We start from the raw sequence: 23,237 nt of genomic DNA, 5'->3' as shown, positions 1-23,237 counted from the left end.
TGATTATTCTTAGAAAGGTAAATGTCAGCCAAGGCCAAGGTGGGCCTGCAAACAGTAGAGCTCACACTTGTTCTTCCTTTCCAAGTAGATGAATGAATTGGATCCATGATAATTTAATAAAAGCTTTGGAGAGGCTGGTGCCGTGGCTCAATAGGCTAATCCTCCACCTAGCGGCGCCGGCACACCGGGTTCTAGTCCCCGTCGGGGCACCAGATTCTGTCCCGGTTGCCCCTCTTCCAGGCCAGCTCTCTGCCTGTGGGCCAGGGAGTGCAGTGGAGGATGGCCCAAGTACTTGGACCCTGCACCCCATGGAGACCAGGAGAAGCACCTGGCTCCTGGCTTCGGATCAGCACAGTGCGCCGGCTGCAGCGCGCCTGCTGTGGCGGCCATTGGAGGGTGAACCAATGGCAAAAGGAAGACCTTTCTCTCTGTCTCTCTCTCTCACTGTCCACTCTGCCTGTCAAAAATAAAAAAAAAAAAAAAGCTTTGGAGAAACAACACTTAAAACCATTTTATGTCTTCCATGTAATTGTTCACTAGTATTTTTTAGAGGAGGTGAATAATAGATTTGTAGTTAAAATAAGTATTGTTTAGCTTTCACTAGAATGGGACATTTTTTACAGAATTCCAGCTGGGGGAGAGGAAAGAGGAGAGAGTGTGCAGAAGGAGGGAAGGACTCATGACGTCATGGCTGCTTTGCCTGACGTGACTGCTCATACATGACCACTTAGTAGTCATCACCACTTTAGCGCTACTCTAGGGCAGGATGGGTTTATGTCTTCTAATAGTCGAAACAAGACTGTTGCTGAAAAACTAGTTGGAGGTGTTGCTATGGAACCTCCAAACCCATGTCTGCTAGTCTAATGTGCAGAAAGCCATTCACTGACATTGGGATGGTAGAAGAAAGTAGGTATTTATTGTATTATTGCAAAACAGAGAGCAAGAAGCTGAGCAGTTGTTACTTAATTCTCAGGCTGCCCAAGGAGTTAAGGGTTAAGGTCCTTATAGATTGAAATTGGGCTTCAGAAGTGCATGATCACCTCATGTCGAAGCTCCTGGACAGTCAGTGGTGCCCTTCAGGGAGTTTGTAATGGCTAGGTGGGCTTCAGTTTGTCTAGGGAGGAGGGGTACATGAAAATAAGTTACCTTCTGCCTCAGATATGGAATTTTCCTACCTGGATTTAGAATTAACCTAAGCAAACCTCTTTGAACAAAACTGGCCAATAAGGATTTTTTTTCTATTGGAGAAGTAAATGGCTTCTTGAATCCAGTACTTAGAACCTGTTAGCTAACTGTGTCACTCCCCTCAATTCATTGAATTCCTATTGGTAAAGGACAGGGAAGGGAAGCTTGGATTAAGGGAGACAGACTCCTGCTTTTCCATTATAAGTGTTCCATCTCATAACCACATATTTATAGTTTTCAAAGAAAATATGACCCTACAGGATATTAGGAGAATCAAATTCAGCACAATAATTTTGTTCATTCTTGGTTTGTGCCTGGAAAATAATTTTGAAATAACAGAGAGGGAAAGGCATGAGGGCAGCTTGGAGGGAGACTATGCTATAAGTGTCTGAAAGAGAAGGTCCACAAAGATATGGAAAGAATAATGTAGGGACCAGCACCATGGCAAAGTAATTTAAGCCTCGCCTGAAGCACTGGCATCCTATATGTGCACTGGTTCCAGTCCTGGCTGCTGCACTTCTGATCCAGCTCCCTGCTAATTGCCTGGGAAAGCAGTAGAGGTTGGCGCACACCCTTGGGCCCTTGCACCCATGAAGGAGACCCAGAAGAAGCTCCTGGCTTCCGGCCACAGACTGGCCCAGCTCCAGCCATTGTGGCCATTTGGGGAGCAAACCAGCAGATGGAAGACCTTGCTCTCTATCTCTCCCTTTCTCTGTAACTGTGCCTCTCAAATAAATAAATAGATCTTAAAAAAAGAATAATATAAACCATTTTTGTTATGGACTCTCTAAGATAGAAGTGAAGATAAGTGTGCAAATGAATGAGCAGAGAAACATGGCTGGTAGATAAAAAGGGGAAAAGTACAAAGAAAATATTGATGTTATAGTGCATACTGTAAGCCTGATACTGGTCTAAGGATCTTCATACAGGCATATGGTAATGGTAATAGTTCCTATTATTCACATTGTACAAGTTAGGAAGCTGAGAAAAGCAACTTGTGCCAAGATCACAAGTTGAGGACAAGTCAGTGTTGAAAGCCAGAGGGTCTGGCTTCAGAGACTGTGCTGTGCACTGTTGTCTACGTGGCCTTTCCCACTGTAAGCAAGAAGGGAAACAAACACAAGGACAGAACAAGGGAGAATACAAAGATGTTGTGGTGCTCAGTGTTTGGTTTGGGTGGAAATTGTGTTTTTAGGCTTGGAATGTGTGCTGTCAGCCCTCAGCAGCCTTGCAGCACAGAGCAGCGGCCGGGTCTGCTAGCTGCAGGGAGGGAAATGGATAAATAATTGATTAGGCACAGCGTGCTCTGTGTGTGCAGATCTATAGGGAGGAGAGAGGTCCAAGAGGCAGAGCCAGATGGTGAGCTGTAATGTGCCCATATTAATAGATGTCTTCATTAGATGACATATTCACAGGAGTCCAGGGTGAATGCCTTTCAGCCATTGCCAGGGACAGACAAGGTCTAGAGATGAAGGTGACACTTACCTGGAAGGCAATCAAAGTGACAGGTCAGGAGCAAAGAAGTAGAGATAGAGGCTTCCTCTTGCAGTAAGAAAAATAACTTAGATTTCAAAGACTGTCCCTTCTCTTTCGGTGAGCTCACCTCTACATACATAAAATAGCAAGGCTCTCCATGCACCTCCTCCTCCCTTCTGCATTCCCGGTGTGGATATCTGTCTATTGTATTCCTGTTCTTAACTGGATCAGTGCTCTCCATTTTCCCTACCAATTACAGCTTCTTCCTGCTCTAGACATTCATTGCTTTCCATTAAATGCCCTTCTTGGGCCTCTTCCCGGACCTATAATCCGTGGCCACAATCTCCTTCATTTTCTTAGCTAATAATATTGCACTCGGTCAAAATTGCCAGTAGACTGGCCCTGTATTAATGACCAGTTGATAGTCAACTGAAAACTGTAAAGCAAATGTCGAGGCTGAAACTTTTGTATTATATGTGAATTAATACTGGTGACATTAATCTTAAATACTGTTGAAATGTTGGTTGAGCAGATGTTGAATGTTTCAAGGACTTTGGCTCTCTGTACTCCTTATGTATGCATAGATGCACACATACATATTACTCCTCCAGAGATTAAATGCTTGTCATGCCTTGAATCCTATATGGCTACATTAGAACACAATTTTAACAGAATAATATTTGCAAAACTATTATCAGTGACAAATACTGAAATACTCACTGCTCTATTTTTCCCCACATCCTAGGAAAAAAAATTTCACCCTATGGAACACAATGGTAAACATTTAAAATTTTGGTAATAACACATATTTATTGAGTACTCAAAAAGTGCAGAGGACAGGGCTAGTGCTGGGTATTGTGGATTCTAGAAAATTACATCAAGTACCTTAAGCTACAGAAGAAAATGGGATGCATCATTAAAACTAAGTGGAAGACTCTTTAGATTGGCAAGCTAATTCCAAGTCTCTACTATTAAGGAGAGTTATTTGCATCCTAGGGGTGGGATAAAAATAGTGTGCCCTTGCCTAAACCTCAGTTAGCTTCAGCACTCTTTCCAGCTCAGCCAGAGTTCTTTATTTCCAGATTGCCAACATATTTATTTTGGAGCCAGACTTTCAGAGGCATTGTGGCAGTGGGTTTCTCTGAGGAAGCATACTCCACAATAGGGACATACTTTCCAAGGCATTGACCTTGTATCAGGGCTCAACATAACTGCAGGCTATCAGTGAGAGGCATTCAACAAAGGTAGTAGTCCTAATTTTATCCATCCTAAGTTTTAGATGAATATGAGGTTTTGCTTGATTTTCCCTAATTATTCAAAACATGGTTTGGTAAAATCCTTTCTCTTTCTAATAGTAGGACTTAAAATTCACTAGCAAGTTTGATCTGAAAGGAAGCAACTAGGAGACTTTTGTACCTGATTCAGTTCAAGTTTTCAGCCAATCTCAAGTTACTAATTCGGGGGTAGGCATTTGTTCAGTGGTTAAAACACTGCTTTGGAACTGGGTGTAGAAGGAACATTCCTCAATGCAATCAAAGCAATTTATGAAAAACCCACGGCCAACATCCTATTGAATGGGGAAAAGTTGGAAGCATTTCCACTGAGATCTGGTTCCAGACAGGGATGCCCACTCTCACCACTGCTGTTCAATATAGTTCTGGAAGTTTTAGCCAGAGCTATTAGGCAAGAAAAAGAAATTAAAGGGATACAAATTGGGAAGGAAGAACTCAAACTATCCCTCTTTGCAGATGATATGATTCTTTATTTAGGGGACCCAAAGAACTCTACTAAGAGACTATTGGAACTCATAGAAGAGTTTAGCAAAGTAGCAGGATACAAAATCAATGCACAAAAATCAATAGCCTTTGTATACACAGGCAATTCCATGGCTGAGGAAGAACTTCTAAGATCAATCCCATTCACAATAGCTACAAAAACAATCAAATACCTGGAAATAAACTTAACCAAGGACGTTAAAGATCTCTATGATGAAAATTACAAAACCTTAAAGAAAGAAATAGAAGAGGATACCAAGAAATGGAAAAATCTTCCATGCTCATGGATTGGAAGAATCAATATCATCAAAATGTCCATTCTCCCAAAAGCAATTTATAGATTCAATGCAATACCAATCAAGATACTGAAGACCTTCTTCTCAGATCTGGAAAAAATGATGCTGAAATTCATATGGAGACACAGGAGACCTTAAATAGCTAAAGCAATCTTGTACAACAAAAACAAAGCCAGAGGCATCACAATACCAGATTTCAGGACATACTACAGGGCTGTTGTAATCAAAACAGCATGGTACTGGTACAGAAACAGATGGATAGACCAATGGAACAGAATAGAAACACCAGAAATCAAACATCTACAGCCATCTTATATTTGATCAAGGATCTAAAACCAATCCCTGGAGTAAGGACAGTCTATTCAATAAATGGTGCTGGGAAAATTGGATTTCCACGTGCAGAACCATGAAGCAAGACCCCTACCTTTCACCCTACACAAAAATCCACTCAACATGATTAAAGACTTAAATCGACAACCTGACACCATCAAATTATTAGACAGCACTGGAGAAACCCTGTAAGATATAGGTACTGGCAAAGACTTCTTGGAAAATACCCCAGAAGCACAGGCAGTCAAAGCCAAAATTAACATTTGGGATTTCATCAAATTAAGAATTTTCTGTACTTCAAAAGATACAGTCAGGAAAGTGAAGAGGCAACCGACAGAATGGGAAAAAATATTTGCAAACTATGCAACAGATTAAGGGTTGATGACCAGAATCTACAAAGAAATCAAGAAACTCCACAACATCAAAACAAACAACCCACTTCAGAGATGGGCCAAGGACCTCAATAGACATTTTTCAAAAGAGGAAATCCAAAGGGCCAACAGACACATGAAAAAATGTTCAAGATCACTAGCTATCAGGGAAATGCACATCAAAACCACAATGAGGTTTCACCTCACCCCGGTTAGAATGGCTTATATTCAGAAATCTACCAACAATAGATGCTGGCGAGGATGTGGGGAAAAAGGGACATGAACCCACTGTTGGTGGGAATGCAAACTGGTTAAGCCACTATGGAAGTCAGTCTGGAGATTCCTCAGAAAACTGAATATAACCCTACCATACAACCCAGCCATCCCACTCCTTGGAATTTACCCAAAGGAATTAAACTGGCAAACAAACCTGCTGTCTGCACATTAATGTTTATTGCAGCTCAATTCACAATAGCTAAGACCTGGAACCAACCCAAATGCCCCTCAACAGTAGACTGGATAAAGAAATTATGGGACATGTACACCATAGAATACTATACAGCAGTCAGTGAAATCTGGTCATTTGCAACAAGATGGAGGAATTTGGAAAACATCATGCTGAGTGAATTAAGCCAGTCCCAAAGGGACAAATATCATATGTTCTCCCTGATCGGTGACAACTAACTGAGCACCAAAGGGGAAACCTGTTGAAGTGAAATGGACACTATGAGAAACAGTGACTTGATCAGCTCTTGTCCTGACTGTTGATGTACAATGTAATACTTTATCCATTTTAGTATTTTTTTGTTCTAGTACTATTGGTTGAACTCTGTAATTAACACACAATTATTCTTAGGTGTTTACATTTAACTGAAAAGTGATCCCTGTTAAATATAAGAGTGGGAATAAGAGAGGGAGGATATGTACAATTTGGGACATGCTCAATTGGACTTGCCCCAAATGGTGGAGTTAGAAACGTGCCAGGGGATTCCAATACAATCCCATCAAGGTGGCATGTACCAATGCCATCTCACTAGTCCAAGTGATCAATTTCAGTTCACAATTGATCACGCTGATAGGTCTAAGATTCAAATGGATCACACAAACAAGACTAGTGTCTGCTAATACTAACTGATAGAATCAAAAAGGGAGAGAATGATCCAACATGGGAAGTGGGATACACAGCAGACTCATAGAATGGCAGATGTCCTAAATAGCACTCTGGCCTCAGAATCAGCCCTTTAAGCATTTGGGTCTGGCTGAAGAGCCCATGAGAGTATTTTAGGCATGGAAAGCCAAGACACTCTGGGGAGAAAAAAAAAAAAAGAAGACCTAAATGAAAGATCTCTGTGAGTGAGATCCCAGTGGAAAGAACAGGGCCATCAAAGAAGGAGGTACCTTTCTCTGAAGGGAGGAGAGAACTTCCACTTTGACTATGATCCTGTCGGAATAAGATCAAAGTCGGTGAACCCAAAAGGCTTCCATAGCCTTGGCAACTCATGACTAAAGCCTAGGGAGATTTCTGACGCCATAAATAAGAGTGTCAAATTGTTAACAACAGGAGTCACTGTATACTTACTCCTCATGTAGGATCTGTCCTTAATGTGTTGTCCATGTGAAGTAATGCTATAACTAGTACTGAAACAGTATTTTACACTTTGTGTTTCTGTGTGGGTGCAAACTGATGAAATCTTTACTTAATATATACTGAATCGATATTCTGTATATAAAGATAATTGAAAATGAAAAAAAAAAAACAACACTGCTTTGCGATAGCCATATCTCATATCAGAGTTCCTGGGTTGAAATCTTAGCTTTAGAATTGTTCCCAGCTTCCTGCTGATGCATACCCTGGGATGCAGCAGGTTATGGTTCAACTACTTGGTTCCTTGCCAACCGTGTATCCAACCCATATTGAGTTCCAGGTTCCTGGCTTAGGCCTAACCCAGCCTGGCTGTTGCAAGCATTTGGAGAGTGAATCAGTAGATGGAAGATCTTTATCAATCTCTATTTCTGTTCCTTTCTCTTTTCCATTTAAAAAATGTTTTTTTTAAATTTACAATACTATTTTAATTTAATGTAGAGTTGTTTAGAAGAGGATCTAAGTAACTTCTGCATCCCTCTATAATTTATAAACTAGGGATGACTTTTGAATATGCTTACCTTTTTTTATTTTTAAATAGTTGCCCTGAAACCTGTCCCCCATAAATTGTCTTGTTTCCGCGATCACAGTTGTCTGTTCACCTGAACTATATGCACACAACCTGTGTCAGTCCTTGCAGGATCTGCAGCTCTTGACCTCCCCTTTAGTCTGTGTATTTTTACATCTGGATTAAGGTATGTTTCCATCCAGAAACCAGTTCTGGCCTCAGAAAAAAGAACTGTAGAAAGATTTTAACTGAGAATAGGATTGGCAAATAGAAGACTTGAGTTTTCCCACAAATATTTTGTGTCTCTCACTGGAGTCCTTGTCCAGACTCTGCCTTACATGTTGTTCATCTGCTGCATAGAGTCTTGGTGGTCATGAGAAAAGAACACAGCGTGGTTGTGAGAATGATGGTTTTAGAGTCAAGAGTGGGTTAAAAATTCCATTTCTGCTACTTCTTAGGTCTATGACATAACAAACCTGTGTGGGTCTTGGTTTCCTCATCTGCAAAGAGGGTTAATAATATCACCTTTTGGAGTGAAACTGTTGTACCTCAGCGGTAAGGTTGGGATGCCTGCATCCATTATCAGAGTGCCTAGGAAGGAGTTCAGCCTCTGTTTCCAATCCATCTTCCTGCTAATGCACATGGGAGGCGGCAGACGATGGTCTAAGTAGTTGGTCTCTGTCACCCATGTGGGTGTTCTGGGTGGAGTTTCTGACTCCAAGTTTCAACCTAGTCCAGCCCCTGATATTGTGGGCATTTGGGAAAAATAAAATAGTAGATAGAAGATCTCTCTCCCCTTCCCACTTTCCCTCATCCTCCCTCACCATCTTCCTCTCTCTCGATCTGCCTTTTCAATCAATCAATCTTTTAAAAGATAATATTTCCTCCTCTTAGAATCATTATAAGAATTCATTGAAATAATGCATGTAAAGAACTCCGTCACTTGCCTGTCACAAAGAATTCTATGAACAATCTTTATTGACATTTTTCACTGTTTGTCTCTCTTGCATGAACTCTTATATTCCAAAATTCATACAAAATATTTCTCATTTTTTTTAAGGATGAGGGAGAGAGAGAAAGAGATCTTCAATACTCTGGTTCAGTTGCTTCTTGGCCTTTTGGCTAAGCTCAATTGTAATACTCTGGTTCACTCCCAAAATGCCTGCAGTGGCCAGGACAAGACCTTCTTCCAAGTCTGCTATGTTGGCGTAGGAGCCCAAGAACTGGGGCCATCCTCTGTTGATTTCCCAGGCGCATTAGCAGGAGCTGGATCAGAAGTAGAGAGCAATGGGGTTTGAACCGGTGCCCATATGTGATGTCGGCATCCCAGGCAGCAGCTTTACCTACTACATCACAACACCTGCCCCAACAAAATACCTACTATGTGACAAGCCTATGATGAGCTCTGGACATAATACTGTCTTTGCTGGATATATTCTTCATTATCAATATTTTCAAAAATTAATATCAATCATTTTAGTTTTGTTTTGATAAAATTCAGTCCAAAATTATTTTTCTCACATTTCTGAAAGTTTTTAAATAAGATTCAGTAGACATGTGGGTGACTTACTCTTCTTCAAGGTCATCTTCTTGCTGGTTTACAAAAGAATAAGATATTTAGACTAGAAGCTGAGTCTTTTCTCCTGTTCGTTAAACTTAAAAATAGAGTCGAACAAAGGGCTAATCATAGGATGTTAATGTACCTTTAACTCAAAGCAGTGAACACAGCTCTATAATTATCTTAAGTGAATAAGAAATGATTTCTGTAAATAAGCGAATTGATCAAAATTTTGAGGTCAAAACCAATTCCCTAAGAACTTGTTGAACTATGAAATTTTCAGGCAAGTATTTTAGTGATGTATAAAAATATAAAAAATTCATCTCTGATAAATATTTTACCAATATGTTAGAGTTTGTATGTGACAATATTATATACAAATGTTTACCTGTCAAAATTCCAGATAAGTAAATATTAACATGTCTGAGTAACTAACTGTGAGGTAGAATTGACAAAAAGAAAAAAAAGTAGATAAGCAAAAACATCCCCAAAATAACAAGAAAACCTGCAGAATCCACTGCTTTTTAAGATGTCAACATTTTACAATAGTCAAAGAAGTTATCATGGGAAAGTGAACAGTAATGTAACTGACCTAACAAGCTCTTTGATGCCTATTGGGATTTATTCGAATCAAGAACTTGTAGGTAGGGCCAGCGCCAAGGCACAGTAATCTTCCGCCTGCGTTGCAGGCATCCCATATGGGCGTGGTTCTAGTCCCGGTTGTTCTTCCAATCCAGCTCCGTGCTGTGGCATGGGAAAGTAGTAGAAGATGGCCCAAGTCCTTGGGTCCCTGCACCCACATGGTAGACCAGGAAAGAAGAACCTGATTCCTGGCTTCGGCTGTTGCGGCCACCTAGGGAGTGAACTAATGGACAGAAGACCTATCTGTGTCTCCCTCTCACTGTCTATAACTCTCTCAAGTAAATAAATGAAAAATCTTAAAAAAAAAAAAAAAAAACAAAAACAAAAACAAAAAAAAAAAACCTTGTAGGTAAGGGGCCAGCATAATGAATAAAACTGCCACCTGTGACACTGCCATCCCATATTTGCTCTGGTTCAAGACCCAGCTGCTCCACTCGTGATCTAACTCCCTACTAATGGCCTAGAAAAGCAGAAGATGGTCTAAATACTTGTGGTCCCTGCCACCCATGTGGGAGACCCAGATAAAGCTCCTGGCTCAGCCCTGGTGGTTCAGACCATTTTGGGGTGAACCAGCAGTTGAAGATCTCTCTTCATCTTCTACCTCTCTCTCTTGTCTCTCTGTGTTTCTGACTTTTGAATCAATAAATAAATCATAAAAAGAAAAAAAAAGGAGATAAAGAACTTATAGGTAGAAAAAGGAAGCTGTAACAACAAATCCAACATGCTGGACAGTAAGAAGTATCATAGCAATTATCAGTATCTTGTGAATAAGCACTTTTATATAACAGATTTCATTATAAATGAAGGGGAGATGAGACCAAGTATAAAATTCTTCTGAATGCAGTAAAAATATAAACAATAAAACAGCTGTAGGAAGGCAATCTAAACCTGTTATATGATTTCTTTAGAAAGAAGCTCTTGTACAAATAGATACAGGAAATACTATACTTTTCCTTTTCAAATTGAATAGCCTATGTCACAGAGTTTCTAGTTTTTATATTAATTCATTTTCATTCAAATATTAGCATGATAGTAGGAGGCGATTGAGACAAAAGGGACAGAGCAGGAAAGAAGGAGAGCTGGCAGGGGGATGCGGGCTTCTTCCACACGGCACTGTGGTTATGATGATTTATCTGCCGGTGATTTATGTGGTGCAGGCCAGGCAGTGCAAAGCAGCACAGTGCCTGATTTAGAGCTTTTCAGTCTAGGTTAGAGAAAACTGCAGCATAAAACTTATCAGCTGATAAGATGTCAGCCCTGAAGTGCAAAGTTCATTGACATTTATGCCTGTGGATTTTGGGGGGTAGAAGTAAAATTTTTGCTGGAAAGGAGAAGGCTTGGGCATAGATCAAAGGGGCACATGGTGAAAGTCCTAGCAGGAGCAGGAAGCACTGCCAGCGGTTCAGACAAGGGCAGCTCCTCACCTCAAGGCAACTCTGTATATGTTTTGTGCTATATTCCTGGCTCTGGAGAAATGCTAGAAAATTCACAGACTACATAAACAGGGTTAATGATGCCCTGAAATCTCTAACAGGAAGTTTGCTTGCTGTGTGAATGATAGGTCTGCAGAAATAAACTTGTGTTGGAAATACAATGAAAGAAGGTTTGCTTATCTTTCAGAGGGACTTCTCTAATGTTAGCAAAGCAAGCTGAAATAATCACCAAAAAGTCACCACAGCACAGGACTGATGGGGATACTTAGGAAGCATTTGATACAGCCCAGGCACTGCTCAGGACACCCTTCTGCGTGTTTACTCTTCTCAACAAGCTCTGACAGAGAAACACTTCTCATTGTGAGTTTGCACATGAAGAAGTGGAGGCCTAGAGTGGATGATTTTTTTTTCTTTGAGGCTGTATTTTCATCCTAGAGCTCCTGAGGCAATGACCCAAGTCCTTGGCACCAAGCTCTGAAGGAGGCGTGCCAGGACCTGGAAGGGAACCCAAGTATCCTCTCTTAAAGTGTCTTAGCAAATGAAATTTTTTTTTTTTTACTCAATGAAAGCAAACTTTTAAACTTGAATAAAACAAAGATGACACCTCAAATGGGCCGGATGAAACAAGGCAGCTGACCAGTGTAAGGCATTGCTCACAGTCCCAGCTGGATTCCTACAGGAAGATTCTTTCACCCATTAGCTGGAAGCAGAGCTGTTTGCCCTGACGTAGGTCTCTTAGTAGCTCTTCCCTTTCCTCAAATAGCTGACTCAGACTATAGGTTCCAGCACCCACACCTTCCCAAACATTCATTGAGCTTGTCCTTGGGGTCTCCTAGCTTGTTTCGAGGCACAGAGACAAAGAATCTTTAACTGTGATATTCAGCAATGTGTGTTAAGCCAGTGTGAATACAACAAAGGTGGAAATACATAGTACTTTTAGGGCATGAGCAAACCAAAGGAGGAGCTGTGCTCACAACACACACAGAAGAATTGACATTCAGGTTACATTTATGTGATTCTGTCTTCTATGGGAATAATTTCTTTTGCATCACTGTCGCCTCGTTGTTTATTTCATACAGTGAATGGCATTGTAGAGATTTACTCGATATTTATGGAACTGAGCTAAAAAGGTCACAAAAAGCTCTTGGGTACTTAGCAAAGACTTAAGCAATGGGGATACTAAGAAATAGGTGTGCTTTTGGTCCATTTTTGATAAAAGTCACTTGGGAACTTTCTGAGGTGGCTGTACACACAAGTGCAAGGAAGTCATGCGATGAAGAAATTATGTAAAAAGAAGATCTGAAACTTGAAAGGACAAGTTGGGAATGTTTATGAGTGACATTAAAATCATACTTTCAGAGCAGGTATTTGGCACAGCAATTATATTTCATTTATCCCCCATCCTAAATTGGAGTACACGGGCTTGAATCCTGCTTCCATTTCTGATTCCAGAAGCCCGCTAATGCACACTGTGTGAGGCAGCAGGTAATGGCTCAAGTACATCGATTCCAACTATGTATGTGGGAGGTCTGGAAGGAGTCTAGGCCCCTGGCTCAGCCTTAGCTGTTGTGGGTACTTGGGGAGTGAACCAGTGGATGGAAAAGCATGCGCTCGCTCGTGTGCTCTCTCTCTCAAGTAAAAATAAAAATGTTTAAACATTTTTTAAAAACAAAGAATATAATACTTACTTAAAAACTTTTGAACTGATGAGGACATCCCAGAAATACTGGGGTAATAAGAGGCTGAAAAGAGGAAAAGACTGAACATATTTATTGTGATATGATGCTCAAAAGGCTAATGTTAATTTTTGGAGGCACTCTATTTAGAACATTTCATCATGGAATAGAGGGTGACAGTTCCACTCTCAGTGACATTCATGAGACCTATTCTAGAATGCCCTGTTCTGTTTGGTTTGTCTGAGTACCAAAAATAAGTAGACAGATTGGAAGGAATCCAAAGAACAGCTTCACAATTGATTAGAGGAAAGAAGCTGACTTTTGGGGAAAGTTTGAAAGGGTTGTGTCTACACAGCTTGGCTGAGGAAAGTTTGTGTGCCATAAACACCTAATAGAGGAAGAAATAATTTACTCAGATCAAAAGGATACTGTTTGAACTGTTCACTGAAATGGGTTTTTAAAAAGAGAAACCAGCTTACGTATTGAGTGGAAATTGGTTTCCGGTTAGTGACGACTAAGTGATATCGACTTGAAAGTGTCGGACACCCTGAAATGGAATACTGCCACGCATTTTCCAAATACATTCAAGTGAGAGATGGGAGGCAACATAGGAGGTGAAAAGATCTGATGTCACATTAGATACTTTCCTTCTCTGACCTCTCCTGTTACACAATGTAGTTGTTTCTACCATGAACATGTACTGTCTTTAATTCAAATTTAATGTTTTTAAAAAATATTTATTTGAAATACACTACACCCACCCACACACACACGCGCACGCACAGACACAAACACACAAATCTCCCATTGCTGTTTCACTTCCGATAAGCTTGTAATAGCTGGGATTGGACCAGGCTGACGCTGGGAGCTGGGAACTGGGAACTCATTCCTAGTCTCCCACGTGAGTGGAAGGGACTAGAACCATCACCTGCTGTTTCCTAGGGTGCATATCAGCAGGAAGCTGATACAGGAGTGGAGCCAACTGGTGTCCCAACTGGAGTCTTAACTATTAGGCCATATGCCTTCCCCCAAATGTAAGTTATTTTAATCCCAGGCATATATAAAAAGATAACTTGTTCTTTCCCTCCTTTTTGAATACTCTTTGGGGAAAACTAAAGTGATAAATTTGTAAATACCATCTAAAAATATTATCACTCTTAAAATCAACAGTATGAAAATAATTCGAATATCTAAGTGGAGTGAGCTTTAGCTTAGTAGTTAAGAAGCCACTTGAGACCCCTGTATCCATATCAGTGTCTGGGTTTGAGTACCAGCTTCAATTCTCCCAATTCCAGTTTCCTGCTGATGTGCAACCAGTGGTGGTACTAGTAGCTGGAGCCCTTTTACCCAAGTGGGAATACTGGATGGAATTCTGGGCTCCTGGATTTGACTTCACCCAATCCTGGCTGTTGTGATTTGAGAAATGAACCTGTGGAAAGGACCTCTGTCTATCAGTGTCTCTCAGTAAATAAATAAAATACAAATAAATATATCTAACAGTTTGAAATATTCTAAAAAGTTACCAGTGTTAGGATGGTGTGATAGTGTTTGTGATAAGTGCACATGCAGAGTACTGGGCATGCAAAGAACCCTTATGTGGATTTTTTAACTATAAGCTTGGAACATGCCATTCCTTTTGTTGTATTGTTATTTCCAGCTGTCTGTGTAGAAACCCGACCTGATAATACTGAGACTTTTAATAACAATAAATATAAATTCAGTAAGAAAGCAACATGATCTGGAAGTATGGGTAAAGAAAGAAATAATAAACAGAAGTAGGAGCAGGCATTGTAGTTCACTGGGTTAAGCCACCCCTTGGGATGCCCACATCTCATTTCAGTGCACCAGTTTGAATACCAGCTCCTCTGCCTCTGATCCAACTTCCTACTACTGTGCCTAGGAAAGCAGCAGATAATGGCCCAAGTACTTGGGACCCTGCCAGACACATGAAACACCTGGATGAAATTCCTGGCTCCTGGCTTCAACCTGTCCCACTCCCAACTGTTGTGGACATCTGGGAAGTGAACCATTGGGAGGAAGGTCTCTTTTTCTCTCTTGCTTTCACTCTTGTTCTTGCTGTGTGTGTGTGTGTGTGTGTACCGCTCTTGTTGTCACTCTGCCTTGCAAATAAACGAATAAATATTTTTAAAAATAGTGTAATAGGAGAGTGAGGAATTGGTTTAAATCATCAAGGCCACAGTCAGTTCTACACATTAAAGACAGTAGTGCTATTCTTAAACTTTACACACTGATCTTTGATTGTTAGAAATAATAACTTGTACTCTAGAAAACTTCTTGGTATCTTTGTTTAAATTATCCAATTTCAAAAACTCTTAGTTTTAACAGAGAACTGACAGCTAGAATATAAATCTTTCATCGTTTTGTTTCCTCTTCTAGGCATATAATCAACTTGCCATCTTCCCACACTCTTTTTATTGTCTTTGCTGAAATATACTTTGTCTACATAATATATTAATATTATTAAAGTCCACAAGAAAATTTAGAGGGCAAAAGAAGAATAGTGTTCCACAAGCAAAGCTACATAATGGTCACACTGATTGAAAAAGAAATATGAGGGCTAACAGTAGCCAGTTTTGATGTAAATTCATGTAAAATTTCAGTGGTCTCAAAGAAAAATGCAAGGATACCTCTGAGTTTACCAACTCCAATCCAAACTTAAATTTCTGGTAAAGGTAAGACTATGTATTACATTTTAAAATTTTTTTTATAATTCCTAAGAAATTCTGGGCTAGTACAATACCGCAGAGGTTGCATACACTTCTACTCAGTTATTACCTATTTACCCATTTATAAATTTCCCTGGTGTATTCAGAAATGAATCAAGTTCAGTAGGGATATCATGAGGTAGATTTGTTCTATGTCCTTCACTCATTACAATATGTCTGGAAAGAAAAGTAAGAACAATTAGAGAAGAAATTCAATCATCATGTGTTACAGCAGGAATTGCTAGTGCAAGATACACTATTAAGGAACAATAGACACACTCAAGTTTCTTGCAGCAAATCCCTGAGAAAAAGTAGTTTACTGCCATGATTTAAAATGGAAAATTCAGAGTAAAATCATGCTAGTGACAAACACATGGGGAACTCTAAAGAAAAAATGGTGTCCAGAGAGAAGGGCTTTCTTGGAGAGCAATCATACACCCTTAAGTATAAGCAGTTCCTGATTATTATGCATTTTTCACTAAATAGCCCTTGTCTCTTTCCTGTCAACAAACATTCTCATTGACTCTCACTCCTGTTTCTTGTTTCTCACTTTGAAGTGGCTTGTTTATGGGCATAGGTGAAAGTACTTTATGGCTTCAGTGTTATTGTACTAACTATTTCATTTTTGTTAGAAAATGGTTCACACAATAATAAAGTCAGTGTGTGCCCCCAAAGCTAAAAATTCCTGAACAGTCGATGTCAAAAGCACCCAATGAATTGAATACTGTAATCTCATTGTAACTTTTCCCTCATCCCTGGTGATGTAGACTCCCTCTCAATACCAATAGCACTAAACTCCTTTCAACATTGATTTGGGTACCTACTTGTCTTGTATTGACATACACTGTTTTTTAAGGTTTTCTTCTCAATTGCGTTGAAAGTTTTTGAGGACTGGAACAGCTCTTACACAAAACTAGCTAACTACACAGCAGATACCAGAAAACATGCTCTGAGTAAATGGGTTTGTAGGATGGTACTTTGTTTTCTTTCCTTTTTCTTTTTATTTCTTAGAAGGGCCTATTTCTCACCTCTGGAGACAATATGAGTGGGCAAAGCTCATTCCATCACACACATATGCTGTCAATCCCAGCATATATTGATCTCCATCATTTAAGTTTTTGCTGTGAAGCCTTTGACTTTTTCCCTGACAAGCCTATCAAAGCCACGCTGTGGAAGCTGGGCTTGAGCAGTGTCTTGTTTCCTTTGTAGAGAGTAATAAATAATGCTCAGAAGCACACTGCTTTGCATACAAGGGGTGTTCAACAAATGGTGAGCAGGAGGATAATGATCTCTTCCAATCTCAGGGAAGAAAAAATCAAAGAAGATAAGTCTTGGTTGATTATGCTATCTTTAATGTTTTCATAGATTTAACTTCTTCCAATCCCTCTGTCATTATCTGATGTGTTGTTAGATAGACCCTTTGAAGCAGTTTGTTCATGGGCATGTATGAAATTACCTTGTGACTTCAATATTGTTATGATAAATATTTCATTCTCCTCTACCTTCAAATTCCTTAAAAGGAATATAAGTGTTTTTATAAAAGGCATGTAAGTGTTTTTTTTTCTTTTCTTGGATAGTAATTACAAAAGTGTTATAGAGTCAAAATAAGAAGCATTTGTACATTTTACCCATATATGGTAAATTTTAAAGTAATCACAGATTATTAAAACTATAGTAGTATGCTTATTAGTCCATTCAATTATAGCAATTGTCTATATTCTCACTGAATCAAAGTCTTTTTGATTTCTACTTGTTAAACTTCTTATTCAGTGGAATAGTAAGCCTTTTTAATGTAAATTTAAAATATGTTATCTCAAAAAGTAAAAGAAAGGGAGAAGGAAGGAGGGTAGAGAGGAAGAAGGGGGAAGAAGAAGGGAGTGAGGAGAAGAGGAAGGGAATATCATTATGTTCTTAAAATCGTATCGACAAAGCACATTGAAAATATTAACATCTACCTAACAATTAAAATTTTAAAAATTAAAAAGAAATGTATGCACATACTCATCTTCATCTCTTCACATATATATAATAAACCCCAGCTTTTATGTCAGTTACCAGGAGCCCAGTGACCCTGGATCAGATCTGTGTGGTGCAAACTTCGTCGGGTTTGAAGTTGAGCATTTTCTTTTCTGTGTCTCTGCAAACATTCCTTTGTCACATCTCCCAACAGTCAGGTAAAAGTCATCCCACCACTGACAAGAAACTGAATTAATTTTGTGACGAGGTAATGAGAGGCTATGGTGAGTACCTTCTGCTCACTCAGAAAATATAATCTCACATAGCTATGGGGGAAACAGAAAACCCTGGTAATGCCAAGCCCTTTCTTTATGCTGCATGTGGAAGACAGTAGCATTCCAATGCCTGTTCCAACTCCTGTTCTGCAGTGGGAAGAGGCCTCTGATTCTCCACAGTCATACCCAGGAAAGCAAAACAGTCATCAAGAGCAATTCCAGATCTGTAGTCACCACCTCAGGGCCAGAGTTTGCCCATTGCAATATAAGGCCAACTGTCTCCTTTCACTTCAGATCTCTCCTTTTGAACTCAGAAGGAATTTAGGTTAGTGAACCATGGGAGGATTTGAATATTTATTATCTAAGGACAACTAAAAAATACTATTTTCTGTGTTTTAACATATAAATATAAGAAAATAATTTGGAAAAAATAAAATATGTATGTGCTTGGAAAAAGGAAATATAATTTCTGTGACATTGTTGCTATTCCACTGTTCACCTCATATGGTGACTGACAGATAAAACAGTCTTGTGTCAACCTGAAGTGGCTCCTCATCTCTAAAACTTTCCCTTGTGCAGTGAAATCTCTGGCAGGTCCTCTCAGCCGCCTCAGTGGGGAAGTGAACACGATTACACAGAGACAGCCATACCTCCTATTCCTTCAGTTCTCACCTTTGGTTATGTTTCTTTCATATGCCTTTGTTCTCTTTGGTAGATTCTGGTTTATTTATTTATTTAGTGAATACTGAGTTATATTCAGTTTCTGCAAAACAGTTAAAATGAGCCCACTGCACATTAATATATTATATCCTTGGAAAAGAAAGAATGCTAGAAAGAAAGCTAGACGCTGAGTAAATATTTTGCTTTAACCTAAATACTGCCTGTATAGTAAGTAAAACTCATTTTAAGGTTTCTTAGAGAAAAAAAAGGGTTTCTGATTAGGTCTTGATCTTGTCATTTTGGACATTATTTAGCCAAATGATTTCTCCCAAAAGCTACGTAAGAGGCATCCATGAGTGGTCCTGTCATTCAGAGAAGTGATGGAATGGTAATGGACAGGACAGCAAGCCACAGTGTGCATGGAGCCTACACTGATTTTACTCAGATTCTGCATTTTGGAAGGCTGGTTTGGAGGTAAAGTCTTGAGGAAGAGCTTGTAATTCCCATATCCCTTTCAACAAATCAAGGCTTTGTGTATTCCAAAAGTTTCACAAGGACCAAGTGACATTGGCCACTTAGAGTATGAAATCTGTTTCACCACCATTCAAGGCTAGTTAGTTCTTTGTTAGTAATTTGGCGTCGATTTTGGGATCAGGAGTATCTATGTGATTTCATTATAACAACAACCTAGTTATAAACAAAAGAAAAAAATACTAATTCTCTTGAACTGATACAGTAGGCCCTACATACCACTTAATAGACACCCAAACCGAATTTTTTAGACCTGCATTTGTAGCTCTTTGTGAGTGTATTTCTCATTGCATCAGTGTCTTCAAAAGAATACTCTTTTAAATGCTTCCAACCCTTTTCTATCTGGTAAAATGCTGTGGGGAAAAAAATATGACGGTCTTTTCTGGAACATCACTAACAGATACTGGCAAATCACAGAATGCCGGTGCAAACTCTACCTGGTAAACCTCATTTGATACTAGTAAACTCGATGTACTTTTATTCTTCTATCCTTACTGAAATACACAGATAGCCTATATTTTCTCTCCTGAGAAGCACTTGCTGGTATCATTTGCTTGGACTGCCGTACTGCTTTTTTGATCCCTGGCGTAAGAACCACTTAATGTACATATGAAACTATAGCATCTCCCTGACATTAACTCATTAATCTTTCTTAGCCAAACAGAATCAGTGTACCTTCTGGATTCACCTTTATCTTCCAATTAAGAGTTTGTTTTCTTACCTTCAACTCTGCTCCTGCAGCTCACCCTTGTAGAGCCACCTTTCTCATTCCCTGTGCTTTCATTGACTACCACCATCAGTTCAATGGTTGGAGAACACAGCTCTCATCTTTTTACTTTTAGTTTAGCAGATATGATGCTGGCATTAGAATGTCATCAGTGCCCAGGGATATATTTACAATTAATATTAATCCTTATTTTAAAATATCACAATTGCTTAATTCTGCGCTTGAAACGGATATATTAACAAGTAAGACTCACAAAACCCTAAATGAGTGTTCCTTGCTTTCAGAAAATATTTGATCATGGAAACAAAAAGATGAAAAGGTAAGAGAGTCAGAACTCTGGAAGGCAGATATTGCAGAAAAATCCCGAGATTGAAGAAAATCTGTCAGTCCTGGTCCCTTTTACATTCTTTACTTCATCTCTATGGAGAAGCCAAGCAAATGCCTTTTCTTCATGACTGTTCATATTGCATGCTCACAAATCTGTGGAGGGAGGAACATGGAGCTGGCCCTGGTGCTGAAGCTATCATTTTTTGCTCTCCATCCCTTCTTACATGCATCTGTCATTTTAAATTTAAACTGTATAGGATCAGTGCAACAGGAATAAAGTCAGCCTTAGAAAAATCACAGACTGTACCTTCTCTCTGTGCTTCTCTTTTCCTTGTCATGGCCTACTCTGATGGCTGTTGTTAGTGGGGTATAGCATCTACCTAGAAAATGGACAAAGGCAAAACCATGTCGGAGAGGAAGCTAAACCACATAAAGCAAATGAAATTTTGTTTTAGAGAGCAAATAACTCAATGCCAATGACCAAAAATGCATGAAAAATGCTTAGTATTGCCAGCTATCAGGGAAATTCAAATAAAAACTACAATGAGGTGTTGACTCACTCTGGTTAGAATGGCTATTATCCAAAAATCAAAAAATAACAAATGCTGTTCAGAATGAAGAAAACAGGGAATGCTTACACAATGTTGGTGGGAATGTAAATTAGTACAAGCTATTTTGAAAAACAGCATGGAGATTCTGGAAAAAAAAAAAAAACTAAAAATAGATCTACCATATGATCCAGCTATCAAATGTCTTGGAATATATTCAAAGGAAATGAAGTCAACATATGAAAGATATACTTGTACTCTTATGTGTATTGCAGACCAGTTTACATAATAGCAAAGATATGGAATGAACCAGATGTCCATAAACTGATGACTGGATAAAAAATATAGTAGATGGGCAGGGTGGAATACTACTCAACCACAAACAAGAATGTAATCCTGGCATTTGCAAGAAAATGGATGAAACTAGAGATCATTATGCTAAGTAAAATAAGCCAGACACAGAAAGACAAATTCCACATGTTTTCTCTCATTTGTGTAAGTTAATATATAGACATAAAAAGTCTGGTTGCCATATTATTTGGTATAGATATTTTTATACTTTTTTCATTGAATTATGCCACTTATTTTATATCTCACTTTATGGTGCTTGTCATTAACCCCATCATATGTGATACTAATGTCCATGCTTTCAACAAAAACAGTGTATTTATGTGCATATGTATATATATATGTGTGTGTGTGTGTGTGTGTGTGTGTGCATTTATAACATTCACAGATCTGGGGCCAGTGCTGTGGTATAGTAGCTAAAGCCACCACCTATGACACTGGCATCCCATAGGAGTGCCAGTTCAAGTTCAGATCCACTTCTGATCCAGTTCCCTGCCAATGTACCTGGGAAGTCAGCAGAAGATGGCTCAAGTCCTTGGGCCCCTGCACCCATGAAGAAGACCCAGAAGAAGCTCCTGGCTTCTGGCCATGGACTGGCCCAGCTCCAGTCATTGTGGCCATTTGGGGAGTGAACCAGCAGATGAAAGATTCTCATTCATTCTCTCTCTCTCTCTCTCTCTCTCTCTCTCCCCCCCCTCCCCCTCTCCCCCTCTCCCCCTCTCCCCCTCTCTCTGTAACTAATTCAAATAAATTTTTAAAATTGTTAAATCGGTATTCTCATTTAGTTCTTCTTTAAACTTTTCTGCATTATCTAGAATAAAGAAAGCAAAAACAATAAATAAAAGAAGTAGGAATGAAAGTAAGCAGATCTTTCTGGTAAAATGTGTAAAGACACATCAGGACCTGAAAGGATTCTTCCTGCTATTCAGTAAGATTGCCCACTGGTTTCTGAACACATCTGAACTCGGTCATGATGCAAACATGGTCAGTATCCATTTTCTTCATAGCTAGAGTTCTCAGGTATTCTTCATATGCCTACTAACTGCAGTATTTCATTTATGGTATTTATTATTTACCTGATATATCTAAGTTTTCACTACAGAAAACGTAGAGGTTTCTTTTGGGACTTTCATTTTTATTTCCTACTTGCTGTTGTATAAATCACTCATGATCATAACAAAGTAAGCCTTCTCTTCAGAGCCTCTCCCTACAGTCAATCACTATAATATCTGTATGGTTTTTTTCCCTCAATAATTCTGAAAATCTGAAATTATTCTTTTCTTGAATGATTTATTTTTTAATTTTTTAAAAGATATACTTATTTGAAAGTCAGAGTTACACAGAGAGAGGAGAGGCAGAGAGAGAGAGGTCTTCCATCCGCTGGTTCACTCCCCCAGTGAGCCACAACGGCCGGAACTGCATCGATCTGAAGCCAGAAACCTGGAGCTTCTTCCAGGTCTCCCATGCGGGTGCAGGGGCCCATGGACTTGGGCCATCTTCTGCTATCCCAGGCCATAGCAGAGAGCTGGATCAGAAGAGAGCAACCGGGACTAGAATTTGCGCCCATATGGGATGCCGGCGCTTCAGGCCAGGGCATTAACCTGCTGCTTCTTCTTGAATGATATATTATGTTTCCTTTGATAGAATGTTATAATAAATCTGCCCAGTGCTCTACTCATTGTTCCTACTCCCCACCAAACAGTGCTGGCACTTACAGGTACTTCATAATGGAAGGATGAATTAATTAGGTAATACATAGGTTCCCCGTTCACAGAAAAATGGTAACATTTATAATGCTCTGGAGAATTTCCCATAGTAGTGGTTTTCCAATGCCCATTTCATTTAGTTTTTAGACCTTTTAATCTTTTATTTTTCTACTAAAGCAAAATTGGGTTTGAGCTGAGTCTGGCTTATTCACTTAAGTTCAAATTACGAATCCACACATTTTTAGTCTCTCCCCTATTTACCTACTTTCTGTATACATTTCTCACTTTTCCCTCCCCTTGAAGTGTGCATAAGTAATTTATTTTCATTTCACCATTTTAACAGCAACATTAAAACTCAGCACCCAGTAGCTTGGATTGATTTTACTTTGATTCCAGTGTAAGTTTCAGTACTCAGACTTGTAAACCTCTATCTCATTATCTTTCCCTGGAAAATAGTACTTGCAGGATGCTACATAGAAATCAATTAAATTTAAACCTTTAATCAAAATGCTGCATGACTGTGTGCACCTATCTTCCTTAT

General features: G+C 39.3%; 1 long non-coding RNA gene across 1 annotated transcript in view; it reads left to right on the top strand.

Moving 5' to 3' along the window:
- LOC138849286 (uncharacterized) overlaps positions 1-21,697 on the top strand; it is a 391,413-nt gene extending 369,716 nt beyond the window's left edge. The window contains exon 3 of the long non-coding RNA XR_011387896.1: positions 15,290-21,697. This is a non-coding gene — a long non-coding RNA (uncharacterized lncRNA). The remainder of the gene's footprint in view (positions 1-15,289) is intronic.
- The last annotated feature ends 1,540 nt before the right edge of the window (positions 21,698-23,237 follow it).

This window comes from Oryctolagus cuniculus, chromosome 4, assembly GCF_964237555.1.
Source record: "Oryctolagus cuniculus chromosome 4, mOryCun1.1, whole genome shotgun sequence".
In the NCBI taxonomy this organism is placed as follows: Eukaryota; Metazoa; Chordata; class Mammalia; order Lagomorpha; family Leporidae; genus Oryctolagus; species Oryctolagus cuniculus.
Note: the sequence above shows the minus strand (reverse complement) of the source record. Positions and strands in the feature narration are given on the sequence as shown.